This window comes from Mus caroli, chromosome 9, assembly GCF_900094665.2.
Source record: "Mus caroli chromosome 9, CAROLI_EIJ_v1.1, whole genome shotgun sequence".
In the NCBI taxonomy this organism is placed as follows: domain Eukaryota; kingdom Metazoa; phylum Chordata; class Mammalia; order Rodentia; family Muridae; genus Mus; species Mus caroli.
Genome location: NC_034578.1, coordinates 84,476,609 through 84,490,200, shown reverse-complemented (window position 1 = coordinate 84,490,200; position 13,592 = coordinate 84,476,609). Strand labels below are relative to the sequence as shown.

The 13,592-nt window shown below is 39.2% G+C and overlaps 1 non-coding gene across 1 annotated transcript; it reads left to right on the top strand.

The window, feature by feature from the left end:
- The first annotated feature begins 8,853 nt into the window (after positions 1–8,853).
- On the top strand, positions 8,854–8,983 carry LOC115032043. The gene has a single exon (XR_003837690.1). It is a non-coding gene; the product is annotated as a small nucleolar RNA SNORA17 (small nucleolar RNA).
- The last annotated feature ends 4,609 nt before the right edge of the window (positions 8,984–13,592 follow it).

Below are 13,592 nucleotides of genomic sequence, written 5' to 3'. Positions count from 1 at the left end.
GATATTAGTACTCTATCTGATTTAGGATAGGTAAAGATCCTTTCCCAATCTGTTGGTGGCCTTTTTGTCTTATTGACGGTGTCTTTTNCCTTACAGAAGCTTTGCAGTTTCATGAGGTCCCATTTGTCAATTCTCGATCTTACAGCACAAGCCATTGCTGTTGTATTCAGGAATTTTCCCCCTGTGCCAATATCTTCCAGGCTTTTCCCCACTTTCTCTTCTATAAGTTTCAGTGTCTCTGGTTTCATGTGGAGCTCCTTGATCCACTTAGATTTGACCTTAGTACAAGGAGATAGGAATGGATCAATTCGCATTCTTCTACATAACCACCAGTTGTGCCAGNACCATTTGTTGGAAATGCTGTCTTTCTTCCACTGGATGGTTTTAGCTCCCATGTCGAAGATCAAGTGACCATAGGTGTGTGGGTTCATTTATGGGTCTTCAATTCTATTCCATTGGTCTACTTTTCTGTCATTATACCAGTACCATGACATTTTTATCACAATTGCTCTGTAGTAAAGCTTTAGGTCAGGCATGATGATTCTTAAGTATAATTTTAATCTACATAACTCATTAAATGGGTTTTTCATTTTGTGTGTATATTCAATGCAATAGAATATAACCTTTGAATTTATGCAACATAATTTTGATAGAATTTTGGTGATCTTGTTAGATTTCCTCCTTTTCTTTTTTTATCAAATATATTTAGTCGTTTGTATCTGATAGTTTCTTTATCTATAATCTTGTTTGTATAACTCTAGACTATAGAGAGAATTTTTCCTGCTGACACATTCTCATAGTAACTTGTTTCGTTTATTGGGGAATGAATGCCCTCTGTTTGGGCACACCCATGGGAACTTTCAATGTCCTCTGTGTAAAGTATGCCCTCTAGATCAGGCATTCATTTGCCTCTGTTGGGCATCAGGGCACTATCATCAGAGAACATTTAAACTAGAATCTGAGTTTAGAGGTTTTGTTTGCTTGCTCGCATTTGACAACATATGTATTATAAATTTAGATCTCTATCTTTGTCATCAGTGAGAGTAGCTTTAGATTAGGAATATTGAGACAGAAAGCAGGTGTGCTAATGTTTTTGCTACCTTTCATCAATTTCTGAGGAAATTGATCCTCAGAATCCTGGTTTTTAAGTTGCTATCAATGATTGGATGCTATCTTTCTAAATTTAGGATGTATCTCCTGGGGAGGTACTGGTTCCCAATTTGTTTTTAATCTAGAATGATTTGTGAATTTTTATTATTTCTTGTGTTTGATGACTTACCTTAATTTCCTGATAACTTCACTATTATTAACATTATGATTTATTAAATTTGGTTAATATTTTATTTGTGTTATTCTTAAAGGAAATATGAATATTGTTGGAAAGACACATGCATACTATACTTTGAAAACCAAAATAAGTTAGCCAGCACCATAATACAATTTTAGGTGAAAATCTTTATGGATATAGTTTTCTAGTTGGATTATTTCAGAGTATGGGAAAAACTGGTGTAGTTAAACAACATTAATGGAAAAAAGAATAGAAAGATGGAAGAATTTTCATCATAAGTTATTTTCTATATGCCAAGCCAATGTAAAAGTCTATTTCTTGCCTCTAGGTTTTTTATATGTATCACAAAATGAATATTGCTAATTATAGATTTCTAGATTTTTAAAGCTTTTGTGAGATAACACATAAAATACTCTATGTGAGATTTAATGAACAGTGCATAATAAGTGTAGCCTAGAGTTAACCTAGAGCTTCCTATTAAGACTGGAAAGGAAGCTGGAGAGATGGCACTTATTGCTCTTGCAGTAGACTAGGGTTTGACTCTTTACACCTACATGGTGGCTCACAGACACCCATGGCTCCAGGTCCAGGTAATCCAATGCCCTCTGACTTCTGGAGGCATCAGGCATGCACATGGAATACATACACACAGATGGAGCATTTATATACTCAATAAAGTAAGTATGCTAAAAAAGACTTAAAATTTTAAGCCTTTAATCAATGTATAATAAATATACAAACTATGGTATTCATTGTAACCTTTCCATTTGTGTATAACAGTGCGTAGAGACGAAGTTAAGATGATTTGTATAGCTATCTCAAACATTTATAATTTCTCCATAGTTAAAAAAAGACATTGATAATCTGCTTTACCACCCTCATCGTGGCAAAGGGAAGGGGGAATGGGGTGGAAGGTTGGTGGAGGGGAAATCACAAAGGGGGATATCATTTGAAATGTAAAGAATAAAATGACCAATAAAATAAACTGTTAAAATTAAGTTCTCAGCTTTAAAAATACCATTTTTGATTATATAATGTCAAAATTTTGCATCCGTCAATTCGGAATCAGAGTATGGCTGATGGATCTTAAGACTCGGATATATTTCCTTCTTCTAGCTTTAAAGGCATCATTTTATAAGACTTTTGATTGTATTCANGGCTGGTGCAAGTAAAAGATGTGCTGATATTAGAAAGTCATTTTAAATCTGAAAAAAATGTTTAAAAATGTTGTCAAGTGTAAATTAAAAAAAAGATCTGAAGTAATTGTAATATACCTTGTACTATTTAGATACATTTGTAAAACAATACTTGGAACAAAATGAATCTCGTATCTCTGAACTGTTAGAAAGTCTGTATTAAAGTTAAATGCAGAGCAGGAAAGACAAAAATCTGACTTACTAGCTATTTTGAAATATACAATTACTAGTCATCATGCTTAGCTATTCTGCTGTACTACAAGGTACTCCTGCTGTACAGGGTACTCCTATTCTGTCTACCCAGATGTTAACCTCTCTTCTCCCAAGTATTTTCCAGTCTCTGGTAAGCATTATTCTCCTTGTTCTTCTGTGGAACTCACTTCTTCCAATAAGAGCACACCTGACATTTGTCTCCCTGTGCCTGTGCCTGAGTTCACTTACTACATTGCTTTCTAGTTTTATCTATGTAATCACAAACTACAGAATTCCATTCTTTTGTGGCTAAATAACAAGATTTNCATATAACTGCACTTTTTTTTTTACCTGTGCACCTGCTGATGGGTATTTAGGTTTGATTCTGTGTATTGGCTATTGTGAAAAAGCCTGTGGTGAGCATGAGACTGTGGATGCCCCTTTAATAACCTGATTTTAACACACACACACAAACACACACACACACACACACACACACTCAGAAGTGATAATACCAGATCACATAGCTTAGTAGGATTTTAATAGGTGTTTCCTAGAATTTTCTTGGAGACATACTCAATGCCATTGTACATATAANAGGATCAAAGTGAAGTGTTAGACTCCAGCTAATGGAATGGCAAAAGGCAAATGGGAAATGGCAAAAAGGGCAAGGAAATCACATTGAAGAAAATATTCTCATGGTTGTTGCTTCAATAAGGATCTCAGTGAATTTCCAAAAGATTTCTCAAGAAAGTTCCAAGATCTTTGAATAACTCAAAAATCTTCAACTCTGATAGATTCTGTACATGATTATTTTTTTATTCTTAATAGCTGCTATTTTCAAACTGTGGTAAATTTGTAATGCTCCTTTGAACTTATAGCCAAAGACAAGATGTCTGGATTTCATGCCTGTATTCATTTGATTTGTTAAATAGAAGTAGATTCTTTACAGAGTAGGTTTTAATTATGGAAGAGCAAGAGAATGTCCTTGGGTCATTTGGACACATAGTCTGGATGTCCCTGAAAGTCACTGAGTTTTTTCAGTTGTAGAGACTGAGACTTGTCTCAGTCAGGGTGATCCTGGATTATCTTTGATTTTTTCCTGGGTGGGAAGATTCCTAACACAGGAATGTCTTCCAGCTGTTTTAAACTGAGAATTTAGTTCACTTTTATGATTGATGCAGCTAGTGGCCACTAAAACTTATGAATACAAACCTGAATGAAGTACAAAAACTTGACAAAAAAATCCAGGTACTGTTGTCCTGTGAATCACAGCAGAGAAAGATGCCAAGGGTGTCTGTTTGTTAACAGAGATTTTGGCTAAGGAGGGTCATGGCCTCTATGTGGTCCCTCTGTGAGGAGCCTAAGGCCCCTGGCCTGCTCCCCAGGCTACATGACAAAAGTTATGGGAAGAACCGCTCTCAGCACAAGCATTTTCAAGATGCTGCTGAGATATAAATGGACGTGTGTCAAAAAAGGGCAGTGGAGCAAAGGGATCAAATGAAACCAGGCATTGTTACCAGCAGCTGAGACAGAGGAGCAGTGATATTGAAAGAACAGCTGGAGAAAGGTAATTGTGGCCTTACCACTAATCCCTTTGCCTCTGAGCATACAAATATGAGAGAATAAGTTAGCATAACCATTATGTGACATTATGCACCCTTTTAACAATTACATACCTAAATTACTAACATTAGATTGACTAATGAGTACATTTAGTTTCTGATTACACAAAGGACAAAGAGACTGCTTTTAATTATGTATGGTTTTGTTATGAAAATAACAATAATTATTCTTTTATTTATTTGAGTAAAATACTGGCCATAAAAGATGCTAGTTATTATACGATTATGCTAACTTTCCTATCAAGAACATGTTTGTAATATTGATCAGGAGTTGCATTCGGTAGAGTCTAGCAAGCACTGTGTGCTTTGAAATGAGATATGTTTGCTTCTAGAATATATTGCATACTAAACAAGGTTCAACTCCTCATGGAAAGTAGAATTCCTAGCCTTGAAATCAAGTATTAGATGATTCCATTGACAGATATAGTAATTGTACATTTTCGTGGGATGCCCTTTGAGTTTGGATGCATTTTTACATGATATAATGTTCAATTACCATGGTCTGATTATCCATCATGTCAAACATCTCAAATCTCTCTTTAGTTCTTTTGACTTACATAGTTTAATGCACCTGTCCTTTTGTATAACAAAGCACTGACACTCCTCCCATCTGGCTGAGATGTAACCTCCATAGAAAATAGAGGAAGGGTTTTGCTTTTAAAACAGAGTTTACTCCTTTGGACAAATGTTCATACTCTGACATTAGGAATCCTCTGAAATGTCTTAAATTTCAAGGAGGCCAGGGTGGGGAGTGGGAGCTTCTGGATGTTGGTGTTGTTCTTTGTCTAGGGCAAAGACACACAGCTTTCAGCAGATCCTCAAGGGGCTATGATTAAGGACTCCCACCTAGGATAATGATAGTTTCACAGGGGAGCTTTTTCTATGAATACAGCAGATTAGTCATATTTCTGAGTGTTTTCTAATGCCCATAGTCCTAAATATTCAAGTGTTTGACAAAACAAAATGAGCGGTTCCATTAAAGTTTCAAAAACAGTATTATAACAGTTTTTGAGGAATCTAGCATTTTATAATACACAAAACCTGTGACTTGTTTTCATGTGACATGAATGACTTAGATATGTGATTTCATTTGACTTTATATCCCAAGTCTCAGAATTTATTTAATTTTTATTTTGTCATCTTCCAAGTTTTCACATCCACAGCCATTTGACAGTGTCTAGAATTAAGTAATTAAGTTATGAGGTGATTAAAACTTGAGGGTAGCATCCAAACAATATCTTTCCTCTCCCTCTCTCCTTATTCCCTCTCTCTCTCCTCCTTCCTACCTTCCTTCCTCCCTTCTCCATCCTCTTCTCTTTTCTTCCCTCTCTTCCTACTTCTCTCCCTCCAATCTCTTTTCTTTCTTCCTTCTTTCCTTTTGTTCTTTTTACCTTTTTAGTACACTAAAACTAGTATGTTGTGTAGGGAATGTTATATAACATTTAAAATGATAGCAACAATGGCCATAATTAATATATCTTGAAAATCCGAATGTTATATAACATTTAAAGTAATAGCAACAATGGCCATAATTAATATATCTTGAATATCCCAATTTTTAAATTTATTACATGTAATGTGTTTTTCTAAAGTGTAGGAAAAAAATAAAGTCTCCTTCCTAATGAAACAGGAAAAAGAAATAACTGTCCTCATTAAACTAACATCTGATCTCCTGTAGTCCTGACTTTCATTTTGAAGCATTAATAACTTGTCATTTATTGAAATACTTTGAATAGCATAAAGCCTTGATTGACTGCAGGGTTGTAACTCAGTCACCAGCTTCTTCTGACATCACATCCCTAGGGGTGTGGCTGAGGCCTTAGGAATGGCAGCAAAGTCCCAAGCCTGAATTACAGCTTTGTTACTCAATCCAATCCAGTCTTTGTTATTTATAGTACATAGAAACAGAGTTCGAACTTTCCAAAAGAGGAAAACAATAAATCAAGCTAACAAGATGACCGGCTCTAATATTAAAATATAAAGCTCTATGATGTAGAGGGAGAAAAATTAATGAGGATGTGACGTGAGGTTATTAAAGGTGTGATGGGCAGGAGATGGGATGGATTATGGGCAAATGAAATGAAGTATTTCACTAGAAGGCAGTCGAGTGCTATGGAAGTTATTAAATGACCAGTCAACAGAGCCAGTCCTGTTACCATAGTGACCTAATACAAATGGACTTTCTTTGAACGCACTTCCACAGAAAGTTCCTGTCTTGCTATGGGTCACACAGTAAAAACAGGATGCAAATACTGTTGAGTTATTTCATCATTATTGATGTTGCTCAGAGCATTTGCCACCTGACATGGGTAGCCATGATGCTGGGGAAAGTCTGAAAACAAGATGAGTGAAGATGGTTTGGGGGTGGCCACCAAATCCTAAGTTTGCCATTTAAAGGTTATAATATGGGTGTAAGGAAGACTGTGTTCTTTGTTGAGGTGGTGCAGGAATTAAAAAATGGATTAGTGGCCATAGAGGATGTTGGATGACTGGCTTCTGTCACTGGTAACAGAGTTAGCACTAAAACCAATTTCTCAGTGTACAGCCTTTAACCTCTCTGTGTTGTTTCTGAAATCCACCTACGCACTCGCTCTTCCTCTCTCCCTCATCATCCAGTCAAAACTTTAAGCCTCATTTCCTGTCTAGCAGTTAATAAAAAAAAAGTGCCACCCTCACAGCCTTCCCCAGACCACCTTCCCATTCCTTTAGATTTATAAGCCTTTGTCTTAGAGTTAGTTTTCTCACTTTTGTTTAAAGTTTGTCAGCTTGTTAGACCAGGGAAATTGAAATGTTCAGAAGGCTATAATAGATATGCCATATAATGACTGAGAAATCACTTGTTAAAGTTCAGATTCCTGTGACAATGTCAGTAGAACTACTAGGAAATGAAGAAAGGTAAGCTTTTGAGAAAACAACTAAATATAGTCTCTACATTATTTCAGGGCATGTGAACCTCACTAGGTTGTAGATGGCATCTGGATCCTGTTGCTGCAGTGGCTGGCCTTAAATATAAGAGAAACCTATTGCTTTCCTAAGTTTCACCTCAGGGATGGATTCAAGCAAAGATTTAGACTCTAATATATTATGGTTGACTATGGAAATCTATATCAAAGAACCCTTGAAGTTTGGTCTTCATATGAACAGTTTAGTCTTCAAAAGCAATCTTAAGAAGCTATTTGTAGGTCTTAGTTTGCTAATGTTGTTGATAGTCAATGTGTGATGAAGCATTTTAAAAGTGTATTTTGTTGCCACAAAATATTTTATACTTTTAGTTTTCTTGGGGGGAAAGCTGGTCCGCCATAAGCCACAGTTTGCATCTACAACAATTTGCCAAGTGACTGCCATAAAAATAAAAACTGCATGGTTGAAACTAGAAATTTATTTTTTCATAGGTCCTGGGACCAGGAGTTCAAGAACAAAGTACTGCAGAATTGCTTTCTCTTGATATTGCTCTCCTTGGTTTGCGGTTGCCTGTCACTTCACATGGTCTTTATATGCATAAACCCTCACCTCATCTTCTTAGAACACTAGTCAGGATGTATCAGGTACCACCTTAAGGGTTTCATATTATTTAAAAGATCTGCTTCTAAGTCATCTCTGAGGTAATGGGAATTAAAATGTCAACATATAAGTTCAAGGCACTTCTGCCCATGACGGTATCATAGTCTCTGTATCTTGAACAGGAGAAATTAAGACCCAGAAAGAAATTACCTACAGTTGCACAGATAACTACTGACACAACTGCTCTCGATATTTGAGCTCAGATTTAGTAGTAAGTGTGTACCTGGCTAATATTTAAACAAAAACAAATAAAATTATGGTAGAGAGGAATGTGATGTAGCAATAGTAGCCACTTAATTCACATTTATTGAATAATTGGTGACTTCTACTAATTAGAGATAAGGACTTATTATAGTTTTATACCTTTAAAAATATGAGTGGAGATGATACATGGATAGAGAACTAGAACAGAGGAACCAGAGGAAAAAAACTGGCCACATTCTACGTTGTTTATGTCTAAGGAGATCTTTCTGTCTGTTAGTTTACATATGCCCATGCATATGTATGTGTGTGCGCACGCACGCGCACACACGCGCGCACACACACACACACACACACACACACACACACTGGTAATTGTAGGACTTCCCTGATAGCTTTGATTGGAAGATCTGAGAACTACTAGCATCTAGCTACAGGGAAATCCGAATGGGTCAAAAAGGTTCCTATGAACGAACTCCACTTCTGCAGACCTTCCCATATCTCCTGGACATAACTATTGGAGGAGTTCAACAGAGGCATAAGCCAAGACCTTGACACCTGATTCAAACACTAGAACATGGTGGTCATTGGTAAATAAATAAAAGTAATATATGAATAAATAATTCACTAAGCAACAAATGATATGGTCTAAAATTGCAATATGAAATGGCTCCATCATAGAAACCTTTGGCTGTATTCAAGGCAAATACAAAATCTGATCACTCTTTTGCAGTAGCAAATCAAGCTCTTCTGTCAGTTACTATATTGTGCGTTTAAAATGACTATTACATCTGCCCCTTGCAGCACTGTAGGCGTGGCTGCTGTGTCACATGTGCGTCAATAGGTGGCAGAGAGGAGAGAGGCTATGTCTATGCAGGGTTCTGATCTATGAACATCTGACTGATTAGTAGCTTAACATCCCCTGAAAAAAGTGAGCTTGCATGACCACCAGATTGGTGCCAGAATGGGCTCCCAGGATGGGGAGCAAGCCAAAGACTAGAAGAACTGGACCTGGGACCTTGGGCCTTGGGCATGAGTGAACCCAAGACAGATGACCCCTACAAGGGGCTACTTAGACAGGCTGGGTAAGGAGTAAGCCTGAGATGACCACCAGACTGTTGCCATGGGGCCTAGTCTGGGAGTTCAGTGTGGTGCTCTGTAGGCCAGAGGCACGGCAGACTAGGACTGAGATGACTCCTGCCCTGTGCCATAATGCATAGTCAGGATGTGACACTCATGAAGCCACTCCTGAGATGACCCCAGGCTCTCAGAGACCCCAGGCACCACTAAGAGGAGCAAGTCAGTGGTGGAGAAATGGAACACAGAGAGACAGAAGGATGTGGGCACAATAAAGAGAGGCAGAACTGGAGACTTGAGGGTAGCGAGGAACACTTTGTTGTGAGTAGCGGGTGATGTCACCTGGGATTAAGGTAGGGTCCTGGCCTGTGTGGCTACAGGGGCTATATCTGGGTCTGTGGCCCTGCAGCAACAGGAGTCTGTTACAGCCAAAGGCTAAGCAAATATTCCTGGTTTGGGCTGCTGCCCGAGGATATGCTGATGTCTTGAAGGTTGAGTAAAACTGGCCCCACTCCTTATCTGGGTATTAAGGGAGAGCTGGTCTGAGGGTTTGAGATCAGGAAAGGTGACCCCCACCCACAGCCAACTGCAGTACTTGGGAGAGTGTGTCCTGCACACCACAAGGGTTTTGGGTGAGCTAGCCACAAGGATATGAGCATGAAAGAGCTGGCCCTACCATTTGTCTCCTCTACAGTGGCATGATTGAGGGAGAGATCCTCCTTTCCCTCCCCACCTCACCATATGCAGCAGGTAGGAGAACTGGACCTGGGCTCTTGGGCCTTGAGCATGAGTGAACCCAAGACAGATGACCCCTACAAGACGCCACTCAGGCAGACTGGGTGAGGAGTCATGATAGCAGGTACATGATAGCAGGAATGCTGGCCAGGATCATCACCAGCTGCAGCACTTGGGAGAACAGGTGCTGTACCTCACATAGGCAGCACAGTAGAGCTGACCCTAATGGCTGGGATTCAGGTTAGTGGGTCCTGAAGGTATCAATGTGGAAGAGATGGTTCTACAACTTGTCTGTCATGTGGCAGTGTGGGCAAGGGTGAGGTGCCCTCCTTTATTCTGAACCCTTGCCATCTGTAGCAGGCAGGCAGGAGAGATGGCTCTGGGCCCTGCCCCTCACCTGCTGCAGCACTCAGGAGAGTAAGACCCATACTATAATGAGAATTCTGGAATTTTGGTTTCTTAAAAGAATACAGAAATATTATAAGAATGTGTTTTCATTTTGATTCCAGGTGTGGGGATATGGGGCTGCTTTGGACTGTCCGAAGCAGGTGACTATGATTTGCCTCATGCTTTAGCAGAGGCATGGTTTTGCCAGCTGAAGATAGATTCTGTGATTATATGACATTTGCACTTGGGAACTTTTCAGAGGGTATATCAATTCTAGAGCTGATAGGCAGGGTTGGTGGTTGTTGCTCATTCAGGGAGGTTGGTTATAGTTTGTTAGTAGCTGTGGTCAAAGAAACTAAAGGAAAGAAATTAGAATTGGGGTTTTTTCCTAATTCCTCTCTCCTCTCTATCTTTGATTCTCTCCTATCCAGCATTATGAGGTAAAATTTGGGGGATAAAGGATAGGAAAAAGAAGTACCCACAAAGTGACAAAGACTAGCTAGCTATACTGCACTCTGCCTGGGCATCAGAGTAGAGCCTGCCCTTGATGTGGGAGTTGCGGGTAAGCTGCCTTGAATGTGTGCATGTGGGAGAACCAGGCCTGACCCTTATCAACTGTGAAGTGGCATCTTGAGGGAGAGATCCCCTTCTCTCCCTTTTGCCCTCATTATCTATGGCAGAGTAAGAGTTCTCCCTGGGGTGAATGGGAGAACTGGCCATGTCCCTTACCAGCTGCAACACGCAGGAGAGTAGGCCCTGCACCTTGCCTGGGCAGCAGGGTAAAGATGGCCTTGGTTTGGGGGTTGGTAAAGATTACCCTAGTTTGGGGGTGGCTGTGAACCAGCCCTGAAGGCATGAGAGTGAGAGCAGGCAGGCTGACCAGCTCATATACCTCTCAAGGCTGGATCCAGGGCTTTGAATTGGCCCTAACCAACATCTATCTCATAGATGAACAGCTAGAGTGCATGAAGGAGCTGGTCCTACAGATCCAAAGTTGTAGGATCTCCATGATATAGGGCAACAACAGGATATCCAAGTGGAGTCCCAGCAAGGTTCCAGTTTTGATTGTATAGCAGAAACCAGAGGCCTCATACCAGATCAATGTGTCATTGCAATAAATTTTTGCAAGCAAAGAAATGTGGACCAAAAGATAAACTGTGGGACACACTGTGACACACTACAGCTTCCACAATGAGATTTTTTTCTCTCTGTTGGGGGTGAGACTGCAAGGATAGATGGCAGGTTACAAAGGGAGGGAGAGATGAATGTGATTGGGGTGCATGGTAGGAAATTCACAAAGAACCAATAAAAATTTCTAAAAATGACTATTACAGACTTAATTTTTAGTTTTCTCGTACAGTAATAGAAACACTANGTGAGGTTAATATGCTTTATTATTGTTCTTAAATTTCTTAAGTATATTTCCCTGTGTGTAGGATTTGTATGGTTTTTGTTTTGTTTTGTTTTAATATGAGTTCTAGTACATCATAAGTAGGCTCCTCTCAAACCTGTTTTCATATTCTGGGAGCCCTCCTAGAGGTCTAGGCTGGGTGCTAGTCACTTGCTTCTGTCATTTTCTTTGACCTTTGGCGTTATGAAAAGTTTCCTAGAGGCTCATGGGGTTTTAGGAAAAGCCTTGGTTTTGAGGGATTTGACCTCACTAATGGATTAATCTCCTGCTGGGTTTGCAGTGTGGTAGCATTACTGGGCAGTGTGGCAAACAAGCTGAAGGCTACTTGGAAGCCCTCAGGGCCCAACCTGGAAAACACTTGTCTTGATTTTAGCCTCTTCCTGCCACTCCACTTCCTGGCTGCCATGACATAAGCAGTCTCCCTTGTCACATGCTCCCACACCCACAATGTGTCCTCACCTCAATCTCAGATCTGACTGACCTTGGACTGGAACATTTCAAACCATGAGCAAAATAAATCCTCTCTTTTAACATGTTTCTCTCTGCTGTTCATCATTGTGACAACATCCTAACACACCAGTTGCTTTCTTTCTTTGTATTATGTATTTAGATGTTATCCACTAGAAATACAATCTTGCCTTTTTGTTATTGTTTAGAAACACTTAAAAGACTGGATATTTCTTTAGAATAATTATGCTCTAAGATCAAGAATTGATAAATGGGACCTCATAAAATTGAAAAGCTTCTATAAGGCAAAGGACACTGTCCATAGGACAAAACAGCAACCAACAGATTGGGAAAAGATCTTTGCCAACCTTACATCTGATAGAGGGCTAATATCCAATATATACAAAGAACTCAAGAAGTTAGAATCCAGAGAACCAAATAACCCTATTAAAAATGGGGAACAGAGCTAAACAGAAAATTCTCAATTGAGGAAATTTGAATGGCTGAGAAGCACCTAAAGAAATGTTCAACATCCTTAGTCATCTGGGAAATTCAAATCAAAACAACTTGAGATTCTACCTTACACTAGTCAGAATGGCTAAAATAAAAAACTCAGGTGACAGCAGATGCTGGCAAGTATGTGGAGAAAGAGGAACACTCCTCCATTGCTGGCTGGATTGCAAGCTGGTACAACCATTCTGGAAATCAGTCTGATGTTTCCTCAGAAAACTTGACATAGTACTACCTGAGGACCCAGCTATACCATTTCTGAGCATATACCCAGAAGATGCTCCAACATGTAATAAGGACACATGCTCCACTATGTTCAGAGTAGCCTTATTTATATAGCCAGAAGCTGGAAAGAACCCAGATGTCCCTCAACAGAAGAATGGATACAGAAAATGTGGTACATTTACACAATGGAATACTACTCAGCTATTAAAAACAATGACTTCATGAAATTCTTAAGCAAATGGATGGAACTAGAAAATATCATTCTAATAGTGGTAAGCCATTCAAAAAAGAACACACATGGTATGCACTCACTGATAAGTGGATATTAGCCCAAAAGCTCAGAACACCCAAGATACAATTCACGGTTAAGACTTTTATAGATCTGTTGGTCACCTCCCTCCCTAATTTTTCCAGATAGCTTTTATTTTTTCTCATTCCTTCCCAATTCTTTATTTCTTAGGTCATTATGAAACTCTGGCAGTAACTTTCATTCCGTAGCTAAATTGGCAGCTCAATCTATTGCTCAGTAGTGTAACTGGGTTACTGAAGAAGAGTAGAAAATCTCTACCAAGATAGCTGGAGAAGACAGCTCAGGCCTTAACAGTACTTATTTTGAAATCATGAAGACAAGCTGGATGTCCCTCAAGTGCATATAACCCAGTTCCAATAAAGGCAAAGACTGGATGAACAATGGAGATTGCTGTTCCAGCCAGAGAGTACAAGCCCCAGGGTCAGGG